A 15,105-nucleotide genomic window follows, 5' to 3' on the forward strand; every position below is an offset into this window, starting at 1 on the left:
GCAAGTGATTTTTTTTTTTTTTTTTTTTGTCTTTCTGGGTCTTGATTATCTCATTCAATATAATCATTTTTGTTTGCAACCATTTAGCTAGAAAGTTCATGATTTGGCATTTCCTTATAGCTAAATTGCATTCTATAGTGAAAATAAAACACAATCTAATTCATTCATTAGTTGAAGGACATTTAGGTTGTTCCTACCTGTTGTGAATACAGTACCTATTTATATGACAGAGCAAGTACCAGTGAAGTAGGATGTCAAGCTCTTTTGGGCATATGCCCCTGAGTGGGACACCTGGGTCCTCTGGTAGATATAGTTTTCATTTTAGAGAACTCAGCAAACTGATAGCACAGAGGCTTTACCAGTCTGTAATTCCTTCAACAGAGAAGGATGGTTCCTTTTTCCCCCCATTTCCTCCAGCTTTTGTCATCTCTGGTTTGATCGTTGCTATTCTTACCAAATATATATATATATATATATATATATATATATATATATATATATATATATCAAAATTGTATTTATTTGTGTCTCCTATTGCTAGGAACAATGTTTTTTTTTGTTTTTTTTTTTTTTTTTTTTTTTTTTTTACATATAAAGCTGTTTAATTGGCTTGATAGCAATTTAGAAAACCAGTTTGTGAGGATACACCCCATTTGACAGAGAGCGCTGAGACCACAGGTAGCCCTGAAGCTGAGGAACAGCTTTGATCTTTGGCAAAAGCTGCAGGTCCACGGTTTTCTGATCAGCCTTGCACTGTTCTGTAATCTCGTATCTCTCCTTCTCGGTGTCGAAGATCTCGCCCTCCTGGTACCTGGGCTTGCACAGCTGCTTCTTCTTAAGTAAGCATCAGTCAGGTGTTTGGGGATCTTTACTTGGCTGACACAAATTTCTGGTGTGTTCTTCACAGAGGAACTCTGTTGAGGGCAAGAGGCAAGCTGCTGCCCACTCTTGCCCCTGTGGCACCTGCTGAGGATGCTCAGGACAGTCCCGGGAGTGATGCTGGCACGAAGCTTTCTCACATACAGACTGAAGGGCTTTTTGCCATGGCTCAGCAGCTTCTGAGGAAATTCTTCAATAGGGTAATACCCGGGCATTTTTTGAGGCTTAACCACCCGGGTAAGCCTCTTCTTGACGACACCAACTGGTTTGGTGACAGTAGCAAGGACCTTCTCTTTTTTCTTCTTCTTTTCAACCTTAGTTTTTGCAGCTGAGTGTTTTCTTTTGTACAGGGCCTTTCTGAAATACATGGCAGATCGGTAGTACCTGCCAATTTCTCTAACCAGGACAGGCTTCCTTTCTTGGGTTTTTTTAACCTCAGGGTCACCCTTTTTTGGCTGCATCGGCAGCAGGGGCACCTGCGGCATCACCGCAAGCCTTCTTGGCTGCAGGATTTTTCTCTTTTTTGTCAGGCTTCTGGGCTTTTCATCCGCCATCTTGCAAGATGAGAAGGAGAGCAATGAAGGTTTTTTTTTTTTTTTAAAGATATTTCTTAGCCATTTTTTCCCCTTGAGAACTCTCTCTATATGTCCCACGTCTTTTTTTCTTGATAATTTTATTATTTAAATTTGAAACAAGCTTGTTTTACATGTCAATCTCAGTTCCCACACTGTCCCCTCCTCCCATGTCCCTGCCACCAACCCCCATTCCGTCCCCTTTCTGCTCCCCAGGGAGGGTGAGACTTTCCATGAGGAGTCTTCAAAGTCTGTCATATCATTTGGGGCAGGGCCTAGGGCCTCTCCAGTGTGTCTAGGCTGAGGGAGTATCCCTCTATGTGAAATGGACTCCAAAAGTCCATTTGTATACTAGGGATAAATACTGATCCACTACCAGAGGCCCCATAGACGCCCAGTCCTACTAACTAACACCCACATTCAAGGGGTTGGGGTCCATTCTATGCTGGTTTCTCAGCTATCAGACTGGGGTCCATGACCTCCCCCTTGTTTAGGTCAGCTGTTTCCGTGGGTTTCTCCACCCTGGTTTGACCCCTTTGCTCATCACTCCTCCCTTTCTGCAACTGGATTCCAGGAGTTCAACGCCAGTTTCTTAAATGGGTTGCTTTCTTATTATTTAATTCTTTTCTTTTGCATTATTTGCATGTTCTAGATATTAATACTCTGATAGATGTACAACTGGAAAAGATTATTTTCTATTATGTGTGCTTCTTCTCCATCCAGTTGATTGTACTTTTACTGTGTAGAAGTTTTTTGGGGTTCAAGAAATCCCACTTATCTTTTCTTCTTCTTTGTTATGAATTTTTATATAAATTAAAAAATAATCTTATTTTAGATACCAATCCCAGTTCCCTCTCCCTCTCACATCACTATCATCTCCCCATCCTGCCCCCATCCACTCCTCAGAGGAGATGAAGCCTCCCATGGGTGATCATCAAACTCTGTCACATCATTTGGGACAGGACTAAGGTCCTCCCCTCTGTATCTAGGCTTAGAACTCTATAGGCAATTGGCTCCAAAATCCAGTTAATGCACTAGAGATAAATACTGGTTCCACTACCAGCAGCCTCTTATACTGCCCAGTCCCTGCAATTGACATCCATGTTTAGGGGACCTAGTTCAGTCTTACGCAGGTTTCCCAGCTCTCAATCTGGAGTCCATGAGTTCCCACTTATTCATCTCAGCTGATTCTATGCATTTCCCCAACATGGTCTTAATCCCTTTGCTCATCACTCCTTCCTCTCCACAACTGGATTCCAGGAGTTTGGCACAGTGCTGAGCTGTGAAGCAGAAACAGGCACCCACTTATCATTTTTTAACCTTAGTTCTTAGGCAAATATAGCTCTATTCAGAAAGTCCTTTTTTATCTGTATATCATATAGGGTACTATGTATGTTTTTTTTCCAGAAGCTTCAGTATTTTGGGTTTTAGGTTTATATCTTCTATGCCTTGGAGTTAGTCTTGTAGTAAGGTAATGGATACTCTCTGATTTTATGCTTTTACATGTTGACATCCATTATGCCCAGCACCATTTAGTGAAGATATTTTCTTTAGCATGACTTAGCATTGACATTATTGTCAATGTTGTCAATATTGAGTGCCTGAATTCAGCGTACTCATTCTGGATCTTCAATTAAACCAAAAAATTTTTTTCAGGATAACAAAGGTATTGTCATCCCAAAACAGCAGGTAGTAAATTTAAGAACACAGTGCTTGTATTCCCAAGAGATGTGGTGGATGATTTTTGGTTGTTCAATGGGTTATGGATATTTGTCATAATTTAGGGTGGTTGGTTACAAGTTATTGGCAATGATCAGGAAAAAGTTGAACAAAGAAGTTTATATTCAGTGATCTTTCTCTGAAAATAAAAAGAGGGTAGTATAGACATGATAGAATAATGGTAGATTATTGAATCTACTTTCAAACCAAAAAAGCAACTAATAATTTTAAATATTTTACATTGATATGGATTTTTGTATATTGATAAAAATTTAAGGTTATATTTGTTAGAACATACTGTATATGCATTTCTAATGTTGTTCAAGGCACTGTATCTATGCAACTCATTTAACAATATAATACAAAATTTTAGCCCTTGAGCAGGTTGGCAATTAGTCGCTATCACTATAAATCTTGTAGTCATATTAGGTCAAACAGAGATATATATTAAAAAGACATGTTGTCTTCAAACATTTTAGAGATCTACAGAATATGGCATGTAAGAGGTTTTAATAACATAGGCTATTCTTTTTATGACAATGAGACAATGTTTTTGCATGGCTGCATCAATCTACTTTGGAGAAGATGATGGGTACCATAACAACTCCACATGGAAATTTTACTTTCTTTGTGGCAAAATTAAGCCACTGGGCAAGAAAATGCTCTTGCCTTGAGTGCTGACAGTATGCTATCCAAACTGAACAAGCAGGACATCAAAGAAAGTAATTACTGAACTTTGCCAAGACAAAGTAGGACAGTTCTTCGGAATAGCCTGCTTCACAGAAAAGTCTGTCAGATATTTTAGGCTTTTATGCCAAAGATGGATGCCCCAACATTGCAGAGGAACCTTGGGTGAATGTCCAGGAAGCCAGATATATCTGTCATTTCTCACAGTTTTTGGAAATTGTTTGCTTGTACTCACTGCTTACTAGGGTAATATTTCCCTCCAGGGTCTCTGATGGAGTTGAATACTTCATAGTTTTATAATTTTCCTTATTATCAGATTCAGAAAAGAAATTCATTAAAGAAATGTAAAGTATATAAGATTGAGAGACATAAAAATATAGTTTTCATAGTAAAAGTTAGAATAGAAAATGAATTGAGTACAACCCTTTGGACTCACCAATATAGGATAGATATGAAGTATTTTCTCTGAATTTGTCAACTGCTCATGAACTTTGCTGATTTATCACTGCCCATATATATCGTATATAGCGATTATCCTTATTTTGTATATAGTTTTTCTTATACTAGTTATTACCTCTTTATTTCAGTCAAAAAGGGGGAAATGTGACAATATCTTCCTTGTTCTTTAACACATAAAGCTTTCCTGAATATCCGAGGGCAGAGATAGCTTCTAGTTAACCATAGAAGCCAGGTAGTGGTGACACTTTAATCCCAGCACCTGGGAGGAAGAATCAGGAAATGACATGGCTGGGAAGAGAGAGGAAGTGATAATAGAGGGAGGAGACAGGAACTTGGAACCTTTCTGGTTGCAAGGTAGCTGCAGCTTGCTCCTTTGTCTTTGTGATCTGCCAGCATTTACCCTGATATTTAACTCTGGATATCTACTATTTAATATCAATTAGAAATCATACTACAAATATGTGCATTATTCTAGGTTTGCCTGATACGTGGAGATGCTGAAACTGGTCTGAGCACTTGATATTCTCCTCCATGAACTTTTAATATACTTTACAAAGGATTACAAAATACATACAAACAAAACAAAGTTATAGAATCTAACATTTTTAAGGACAGAGGATTTAACAGTTTTGCTCTAGAAGCTCAATATATTAATGTACTGCTGTGGTTTGAGTAATCAGTTCTACTAATGAAGTGCTCGTTTGTTTAATCATTAAATACATCCATTAAATCTAAATATTGCTTATAACTCCAAATGTATGCTACAGATGTTCTTTACCCAAAGTATAATCTTCAGGCATTTGTAGACATTGACCAGCATAGGTGAAGTGAAAGAACTAAAGTAAAGGATAGAATTATAAACAGGGACATAGCAAATGAAAGAATGGGAATTTGGAGTAACAGTAGATAAAATAAATTAAAAATGAATACTTCAGCTATCGAGCGCAAGTCCTGAAGATAAATCTTTGCAAACAACCATTGTTGTGTATACATTAAATTATGTTGAAACAAAAATCAATTCTGAGGTCAATACAATGCCCATTTGAAAAAGTCACTCATAATAATGGCAGGGGTTGGATATGAACCAAGTTTAAAGATTCACAAACTTTGAGAAATGACTACAGCAAGATGCAAGTTATTCCCTGGAGAGCATCCCTTTCAGCATCCTCAGACTGTTTCACAGCAGATTCTATTGTTAATATAGCTCTTAACCACTAGCATAAATATGAGATAAAACATGAGAATTGGTCCTGAGTGAGGGAACCCAAACCCATGGTATGTACTCAGTCATAAGTAGGGAACAGATGTAAAGCAAAGGATAATCAGCCTATAGTCCATGAGTCCAGAGAAGCTGAGTAACAAGGGAGATATGCATGGATAGACCTGGGAAAAAGGAACAGACAAGATACCCTAAGAAAATCGGGAGCATAGTGGGGGAGAGTGAAGGAAGACAGAAAGGCAGGGAAAGGAGAAAAGCGAGGAGGAAAGAAGAGGGAACAGGATGTTTGAGATGGGCGAAGGGCAGGGAAGAAGAGCAAGGAAATAGATGTCTTGATTGAGGGAGTCATTATGGGCTTAGTGAAAAACCTGGTACAAGGAAATTATCAGGAATCCACAAAGATGACCCCAATTATGACCCTAAGAATTAGTGGCGAGGGTACCTGAACTGGCCTTCACCTATAGTCAGATTGATGACTTCTTGAACTATCATCATAGAACCTTCATCCAGCAACGGATGGAGGCAGACTCAGCGATCCACAGCTAATCATAGGCTGAGATCCCAGAGTTCAATAGAAGAGAGGGAAGAGAGATCCTATAAGCAAAGGGGTCAAGAACATTTGTGGGATACCCACAGACACAGATGACCTAAGCTAATGGGAGATCACTGACTCAGGACTGACAGATGGGGAGCCTGCATGGGACTGAAGTGGGTCCTCTGAATGTGGGTGACAGTTGTGGCTAGGGCAGTCTGTGGGGACACTGGCAGTGGGACCAGGATTTTATCACTAGTGCTTGAACTGACTTTGCAGAGTCCATTTTCATCAGAGGGACACCTTGCTCAGCCTAGATAGAAAGGCGAGGACCTTGGTCCTGCCTCAAAGTGATGTGCCAGACCTTGTTGACTCTGCACAGGAAGCTTTACCCTCTTTGAGGAATGGATAGTGTGGGGAGGGGAAAGGTGGAGAGAGGAGGAGTAGGAGAGGTAGTGGGAACTGGGATTGGTATGTAAAATGAGAAAATATTGATTTAGAATTAAAAAAAAATATGTCAAAAATTGTGATCCAGTACTTTTCCTCCTTGACTAGGTGTCTGCATTAGACCAGACTGGTCTATAATGTATGTTGTATCTAACATTGATACACAAATTGAAGCTGGGGAATTTTTTATTTTAGAAATAGCCACAAGTTTAGAAGAATGATTAACATGTTCAAAGAAAATATATTTACAAATGTAGCCCTGACTCAGAAATACAAAAGACTCTGTTCTCACATATTCAGACTTTAGCTTCTGTTGTTAAAAAGGTGAGTCTAGGTGGGAACAATGTAAGTCCAGAAAATTAAGAAAGGGTCTTGAGACTAGCATATCAGAGGTTTGAAGGGAAGTGGGTCAGGAAAGACAATATATTTAGCAGAAGGAAGATGGATTAAGACAGACTGTGTAAGGTCACATCAGAAAAAGAAGGAGCAAAGAGACGAGGGAAAGAAGAGAATCAACCAAAATAAAAGAGAGAAGCATATCCTGTATGGAAACTTGGGACTTTATAAGCTAAGTGATAGATAAATAATAAATAAATAAATAAATAAATAAATAAATAAATAAATGGAACTATTAACTCTATCAAGTAGTATTTAATAATAATAAACAAAATCTTTTCTTTGCCTGATAAAATATGAATGTCACTCATACAAATATCATTTGTGGTTATATCAAAATACTTCACAGTTTGTCTTTGTTATTGTTGTTCATTTGTTTTGTTTTGTGTTTTTAAGTGAGGCATATTTTCTTAAGTTCAGTCTGATTACAGAGGAAAAGTAGGATGAGCTTGAGTTGCATATCACCAATGAATTAGTTTCCTTCCCTTTTATTAATTCAATAAGCTTCTAAATTGAACCATTACTCTGGGTTGCTGATGCTACATAATTGATATGAGGAAGTTCAAGAGAATTTTAAGGGAATCAAGAGGCTGCAAAAGTACTCCCTCACTAGCAAGTGAATGGCATATTTTCTCCCCAGGATGAACCCCAGAAGAGATGACTGTTGGATAGAGTATTATATCAACCGAGAATCCACTGGCTGTCAGGTAAGGAAATTGTTAACTCTGTTTTCCTCATTTCCAAGAAGGTTCCCATTATTCTACCTCAGTCTATAAAATTCCAATCAAAGTTTCGTGCACACAGGACAATTACATGATGCTGGTTCCAGTACTGAGCAGTTAATAAGATAAGCAGTTAATAAGATATGCAGCAATATAAACTCCAGTGACTGAAAACTTTTCCTTCTTTACCACCTAGCAATATAAAATTTTATACTACAAAATCTTAAAGAGTAAACTACAAATAATTCTATAAATGGTAGAAACTAGAGAGTGTTTTTTTTTTTTTGCTTTTGGGAAATCTAATCACCATAAGACAGTAATTGTATATTAATTTGCACACCAAAAAAGAACCAATAAATGGGTCCAAAAAACAGTATTTTATCCATAGTTGTCCTGATGTAGCAAACGGAAAAAAAAAAAAAAACAAACCCTGCCAAACATCAATGTTCTGTTTGCACTAAATTTTTAAATATTTTGATGAATTTATGTTACATGTGTGAGTGTGTGTTTTGCCTCCATGTGTGTATATTCACAACTTGTATGCTTGATACGTATAAAGGTAAGAGGATGTCATAAAATCTCTCCTTGTCTTCTCTTCTTTGGGGCTGGCTGAGCCCTGAGAGTAGTGCAAATGTGGAAGTTATGCCATTTAGGACTGAGTGTTCCAAACTTCCTCACTCTCTTCACATTGCTCAGTTGTGGGTCTCTCTGTTAGTTACCATCTACCGCAAAATGAAGCTTCTCTGATGGCTTGAGTGATTCAGTGATCAATAAGTATAGGAGAATGTCAAAAAAGAGTCATTTTATTACTGTGTTCCTTCAGCATGACGCTGTCTTTGGATTTCATCCTGAGCCACAGCCTATCAAGTATCAGGGTTCTTGTCCAAATGAGCAACATCAGGTACTTTAATTGTCACTGCTCAAGATTTGTTGGCAATGGTATTTGAATAAAAGATTACTTGGTAGCAATTTTTTAGAAATAATATCAAAAGTGAGGGAGGAAGGGAGGAGAGGCAGGAAGGCTAACAGGGGAATGAAAATGAAAATGTAGCTTCACCATGTTCAGTTGCCGACAAAGCATCCTTAGAAACGTAATCCTAACTATTGTGATGGAGAGAAATCCATTGAGTGGGAAAAGAAAGTCATTATATAGCTTCTTCTTACTATCCACATTATGTGTAAAAGCCTGTTAACATATCATGAACAGAAGTTATGAACACAATATGTTCTGAGTTCCTTGCTTTAGCTTGTGAAGCTACCAAGGTTTCTAGGTACCAGAACCACTAGTGTACACAGTTGTCTGGTTTTAAGTTACCTTGTATCCTCACCATGTGGAGTAGCAGCCATTGAGATACATAATCCAACAAGTCCCCTACTTCCTAATAGTGCCACTCCCTATGTACCTACAGAAGTCATTTTCACTCAACACTCTCCTGTCCCTGACCCCATAGGCTAGTAGCCAAAATTTAATGCAAAATGCATTTAGTTCAACTACAAAAGGTCCAGAGACCTGGGGGAGTGCCCAAATCACCCAACATCTGCCACCATTGGAGCCTTGGCCCTGTACCCACCAGGAGAGGTGAGCACCAAGTCTTCTCCTCTGCCCACTCCTTGGAGGCCCTTGACCAGGGCACATCTCCCTGTCCTTCACACAAAATACCCAGAGACTTGGGGGACAGCATAAACCACCCAGCACTGCATCTGCTCCCATCTGAGCCTTGGACCCAAACTCACCAGGGAGACCTATCACATGTACCTACTGGATAATAAATGGGAAGGCAACAGTGTAAGAATATATTCAACAACATAAAGCGTATTATGACATCACCAGATTCTAGGGGTTCTATATCAGCAAGACTTAAACATCCCAACACAGATGAAGCAGAAAAAAATGACCTTAAGATAACATTATGAAGATGACAGAGACCCTTAAGGAGGAAATGAGAAACTCCCTTAAAAAATGGGAGAAAAGACAAACAAAAAAAATGGAAGAAATGGAGGAAAAAACAATCCAAAATATGCAAGACATAAACAAATCTTTAAAGAAAGCAAAGAAAGCCAAGAAAAAAACAATTAAACAAGTAAAGGAAACAATTCAAATAGTTCAAGACTTGAAAACCAAAGTAGAGAAAAACAAACTGAGGGAATGCTAGAAATAGAAAATCTGGGTACATGATCAGGAACTACCGATGCAAGCATAACCAACAGAGATGAAAGAGAGAATCTCAGGTGTTGCAGATATACAACAGAAAATAGATGCATAGGCCAAAGAAAATGTTAAGTCCAATAAATCCTTAACACAAAATATTCAGAAAATATGGGACACTATGAAAAGGCCAAACCAAGAATAATAGATATACAAGCAGGTGAAGAAGCCCAACTCAAACGTACAGAAAACATATTCAACAAAATCATAGAAAACTTTACCAACTTAAAGAAAGACAGGCCTATGAAACAACAAGAAGCTTACAGAACTCCAAATAAAATGGATCAAAAAAGCTCCTTACCATATAATAATAAAAAAGCAAACATACAGAAAAATGAAAGACTATTAAGATCTGCAAGGAAAAAGCCAAGTAACAAATAAAGGCAGAAAAATCAGAATTACACCTGACTTTTCCATAGAAAACTCTGAACGCCAGTAGGTCCTAGATAGATATTCTACAAACACTGAGAGACCATGGATGCCAGACCAGACTACTATACCCCAAAATGCTTTCAGTTACTACAGATGGAGAAAACAAGATATTTTATGACAAAGCCAAATTTAAACAATACATGTCAACAAATAGAGGCCTATAGAAAATACTGAAAGAAAAACTCCAACCCAAGGAAGTTATCTATCTATACTCACAAAAACATAGGCAATAGACAATCCCACATTACCAATAGTCAGAAAAAAAAAAAAAAAAAAAAAAATAACGGAATCTTGAAATTCACAGGCAAATGGATGGAACTAGAAGAAACTATCCTGAGAGAGGTAACCCAGTCACAAAAAGATACAAATCGTATGTACTCACTCATATATGATTTTTAGACATAGAGCAAAGGATTACAATCCACACTGCCAGAGAAGCAAGGAAAAAAAGAGGAGCCTGTTACCAGTGGTTTTTCTGCCAGCCTGGTCCCACAGCAGCATCAGCCCCAAATAACACACAGAGACGCTGTATTAGATACAAAGCTGTTGGCCTGTTACTAATATTTCTTATTGGCTAGCCCTGTCTTAAATATTGACCAGTTTCTATCAATCTAAGTATTTCCATGTGGTCTTATCTTACTGGAGAGAGGGTCCAGAGTTCTGCTTTCTTGGTCCTACATTTTGAATCTCCTCCTTCCTCTTCCCAAACCCTCCTTGTTTCCTAGTCCTGCCTATCTTGCTTTCCTTTTGTCCAACAGTGCTTTATTCACTAACCAATAAGAGAATCATGTTTACAGAATGACATCTCCCATCAGGACCCTAAGAGCGACACACATGGCCCCTCAGAGGAGGAAAGGGACAAGATCTCCTGAGCAATTTGGGAGCAGGTGTGGGGTAGAGGAAAGAAGTTAAGAGAAAGAGAAGGAGAGAAGAGTTGGGGAGAGGAGAACATGAGGAAGCAGGATATTGAGTTGGGGAAGAATAGAAAAAAAAAGAAAAGAAAGAAAAAAAACAAAACAAACAAACAAACAAACAAAAAAAAAAAACAGAAAAGAGACACGATAATAGATTAGGCCATTACAGGTTTAAAGAGAAATCTCACACTAGAGAAATGTCCAGAGACATTCAAGGATGACTCCAACTAAGAATCTAAGCAATGGTGGTAAGGCAGCCTTTTTTTGATGTTTTCCCTTACTGCCTTAGTTTAGCTATCCTGGAACTTTCTCTGTAAACCAGGCTAGCCTTGAATTGAGAGATCTTCTTGCCTCTGCCTCCTGATTGCCAGAATTAAAGTAGTGTGTTCTACCAAACATAACCCTAAGCATTTCTTTAATTCCTTTTCATGAATTGGAAGCTAATCATGATTAAATCTTGCCTATTATTTCATTTTGGAACAATTTTTATTTAAAATTTTTCTGGTGCTTCATTTCTCCTTGTTCAGCTTTTTTTTCTTAATAAATCTGCATAAGTTTGACAATTAATAACCAAACAACACTATGAATAATAGGCGGTCTGGAATTTTTCTTGGTCTAAGCCATTATTACATAACTCTTCAACTTAGCCTCAGGAAGATTTATTATTATTTTTTTGACAAGGGCAAAAAGCAGACACTTTCTTTACCAAAATATCACAAAAATGTTCTCTATGCTACATGCTAATATTCTTTACATCTGAAACTTCTTGATCTGAACCACCACAGTTAAAATCACACACAACACCACTGTATTCCTTGTCTTTACTGGTATGGTGCATTAAACCCACCTTGAAATGTGAAACTGCTTTCCTAAAGGAAAGTACCAATGTCTACATTCCTCCAAATAAAAGCATGGTCAAACGTATCACAGCAATACCCTTAGTCCCTGTTACAAACTTCTGTCTTAGTCAGTGTTTTATTCCTGTGAAGAAACACCATAAACAGAGAAACTCTAATAAAGGAAGACATTTAATTGGGTATGGGATACAGTTCAGAAGTTTAGTCCATTGTACTCATGGTAGGAAACATGGCAAAACCAGACAGTCATGTTAGTAAAGGCCATTCATCATGGAGTTCTTTTGCAGTTAAGCAAGAATGGTAATTTTCCTCACTTGTGGGAAAACAGGTTGAATCTTTCGAGGTTGTTACAAGGGAAAAATTTTATCATTTAGTTTGAGATGGGTTTAAAATAGCAAAAGACTTCCTGCTGCTAGTGACAGCATAGTGTGATCTAGGGCTGTTCCACCTCGTCCTTCATAAAGGACCAGAAAACTATAGTCACAAATCAAGAGATATAATGGGTCAGCTGATGTCAGTAACATAAAAATTTGTTTCCTCATTTTATGATTTATTTCTCCCATCTGTGTCTTCTCAAAGCCGTTTTCTTCAAAGCTGTGTCACTCTCATATAAGTGACAACCATGAGGTAAGGAGGACTTGCTATGTTTGCTTTATCATAGAACTAGGAGGCGCTGATAAAACTTTGAGTGTCCTATGGCTCTCTAATAATTAGCTATTTCAACTTTGTTAGACTTAAAAGAGAGTGTGTGAACCCTGATATAGCTGTGTTCATCATTCAATTGCTAGACACTGTTAAGCTGAGAATTATTTTTGTTGTAATTTTTATTGATATTTCATACAATTAATTACATTCTAATTATATAAATATTTTTAAAGCCATGAAAGGGTGGGAAAGAAGACCATGCATCCAATTATCAATAATACATTTATGATGTTTACTCATAAGTACTAATGCCATTGGGACTCACTCTATCTGCTTGACTCCTTAGTCATCTTAAGTAATTCAGACAATTATGCACAGTTTGTTATAAAAGATAGCAGAGTTTATCAGGGTGAATGGGGCACTCAGCAGGGATAAGAACGAATAATAATTGTAAGGACCATTATGATATTGTGCATGTGTTCATCAGAGAGTTTAAACAAAATTTCTAATGTACCTAGAATGGAAAGATATTTTTGAGATATTTTCTTGTTTGGGCAACTGAAAAGCTCATATGTATTGAGTCTTTTCGAGGATGTGTATAATATGTCCTTGCTCCACATCAGAGAGTTTCTCATAAGGTTCAGGTATCCAGAAGCCATGTTTATCTGGTTAACGATTTATGGCAACTGAGCAGTTCAAGACCTCACATCTCCTCCCATGCCAGAGACAGGTTTGATGCTTCATCAATGGGAGTTCTACAGTTCTGGGTTTTGTTTTGTAGGATCTAGATTGCAAGGGTGGGTATATCCTGAACATCCTTCAAATTTCTAATATCCAAGTAACCACCTAACACTACAGGATTTATACCATCTTGTAAGTAACATAATCCAGAAGAGAAGAAAGTTTATTTATTTATTTTATATATAGGCAGTGTTGTGGATTGCATTAAAAGGAAATATCTTCACAGTCATAATTTACTTTTAGTATTAAAAGAAAAATCAATAAAAATGTATCATCTTTCACGCAAAACTGAATGTGTTTATAGCGTTGAAGATAATGCCTATACAGTCTTAAATACAGTGCAGCGAGGTCTGAAGTATCAAGAGGAAGTGGTTGCAATAGAAATAAGTGACAAACAGAATTAGCACGTACTTCCACAGGGATCTATAGTAACTTTGAAATTGAGGCTTGACTAGTGAGAGCAAGACTTACAGCGCACTTTTCGAGGCCAAAAACATAAATGCCATATGCATAATATTCTCGAGGTTATAAAATGCTTTCATAGACATTATTATAATTGTATTACTTACAAGTATTTATAGTGAGTAAAATAAAAGCCAGCAATATCTTGCCGCTTAGAAATACTGTTGGATTTAACTTAATGAAAGAATAAGAATATTCAAATCAGTACTTTATGGGTAGAGTTTGTGTAAAACGCATTTCTTAAGCAGTTTCTTGCTCAATAAAATGAATCAACTCCCTACAAAATTTGGCTTTACAATGCTAGTCTGAATATGAATCTTTACTTAATATGTATTATAAAATTATCAAGTTAACATATGTTACAGCACAATTATAGTTTTAGAATTTTAATATTCATGAGATTGTATATATAAATATAAACTGCATGTTTAATCATATATATAGTTTTTCTTTTTATTTTTTCAGAGTTTCATGCGAACTGTATAATGAAGTGCACAGAAAGGCAAAATCTCTAGCCATAATTTATTTAGGAACAAGAACTGGTTTTCTTTGAGCTCTTAGGACTATGAGAATGGTCATGGAGACAGTGCTGAATTGAAAGGTTAATTATGGAATAGAGACAAATATAGACTCCATTATAAGTAGATTACATTAAGATTAAGCTCTTTCACTTCAGTCTCCTGGGGTTCACTTCCTGGAACATTTCTCATAATCTGATAATTCCAATGTTATAAAAACAGAACAATCCCAGCAAATTTGGATGATTTTTCAGCCTCATCAACAGACATTCTACTTTAGAAACAGTAAGCAAAGGCACTTTGTGTGTCAAATAAGAATATTAATACCAACAATCTCTGACTCTTGCTTTGGTCCTTGTGCATAGCTCCAAAGCATATTTTCTGGAAAAACAAAACAAAACAAAACCAAAAAACACAAGGGCTTTTATTTAGAGAGCAAAGCTCTTCTCACTGTATTATCACCACATAAATGCGGAATTTTATTTTTCACTATCATATATGGCCTATCTACTGTCTTCTTTGAATTAACTTTAGTTTTTAATGAAAGATACTTTAAAAAGAAATAATCTTAACTCACAGTTGGCTCATAAGTTATCTTCTCTTTATTACCTTTGAGGCGAGAGTCATATCTTGTGTTGATAAGACTTTGTGAAGCTCCTAGAGGTGGGTTGATTTCCTCCCTATGCTGTCTGTGGCTA

The 15,105-nt window shown here is 37.1% G+C and overlaps 1 pseudogene; it reads right to left on the reverse strand.

Moving 5' to 3' along the window:
• Nucleotides 1-621: 621 nt before the first annotated feature.
• Nucleotides 622-15,105, reverse strand: part of LOC127235826 (60S ribosomal protein L6-like) — a 58,077-nt pseudogene continuing 43,593 nt past the window's right edge.

This window comes from Phodopus roborovskii, unplaced genomic scaffold (assembly GCF_943737965.1).
Source record: "Phodopus roborovskii unplaced genomic scaffold, PHOROB, whole genome shotgun sequence".
NCBI classification, from domain to species: Eukaryota; Metazoa; Chordata; class Mammalia; order Rodentia; family Cricetidae; genus Phodopus; species Phodopus roborovskii.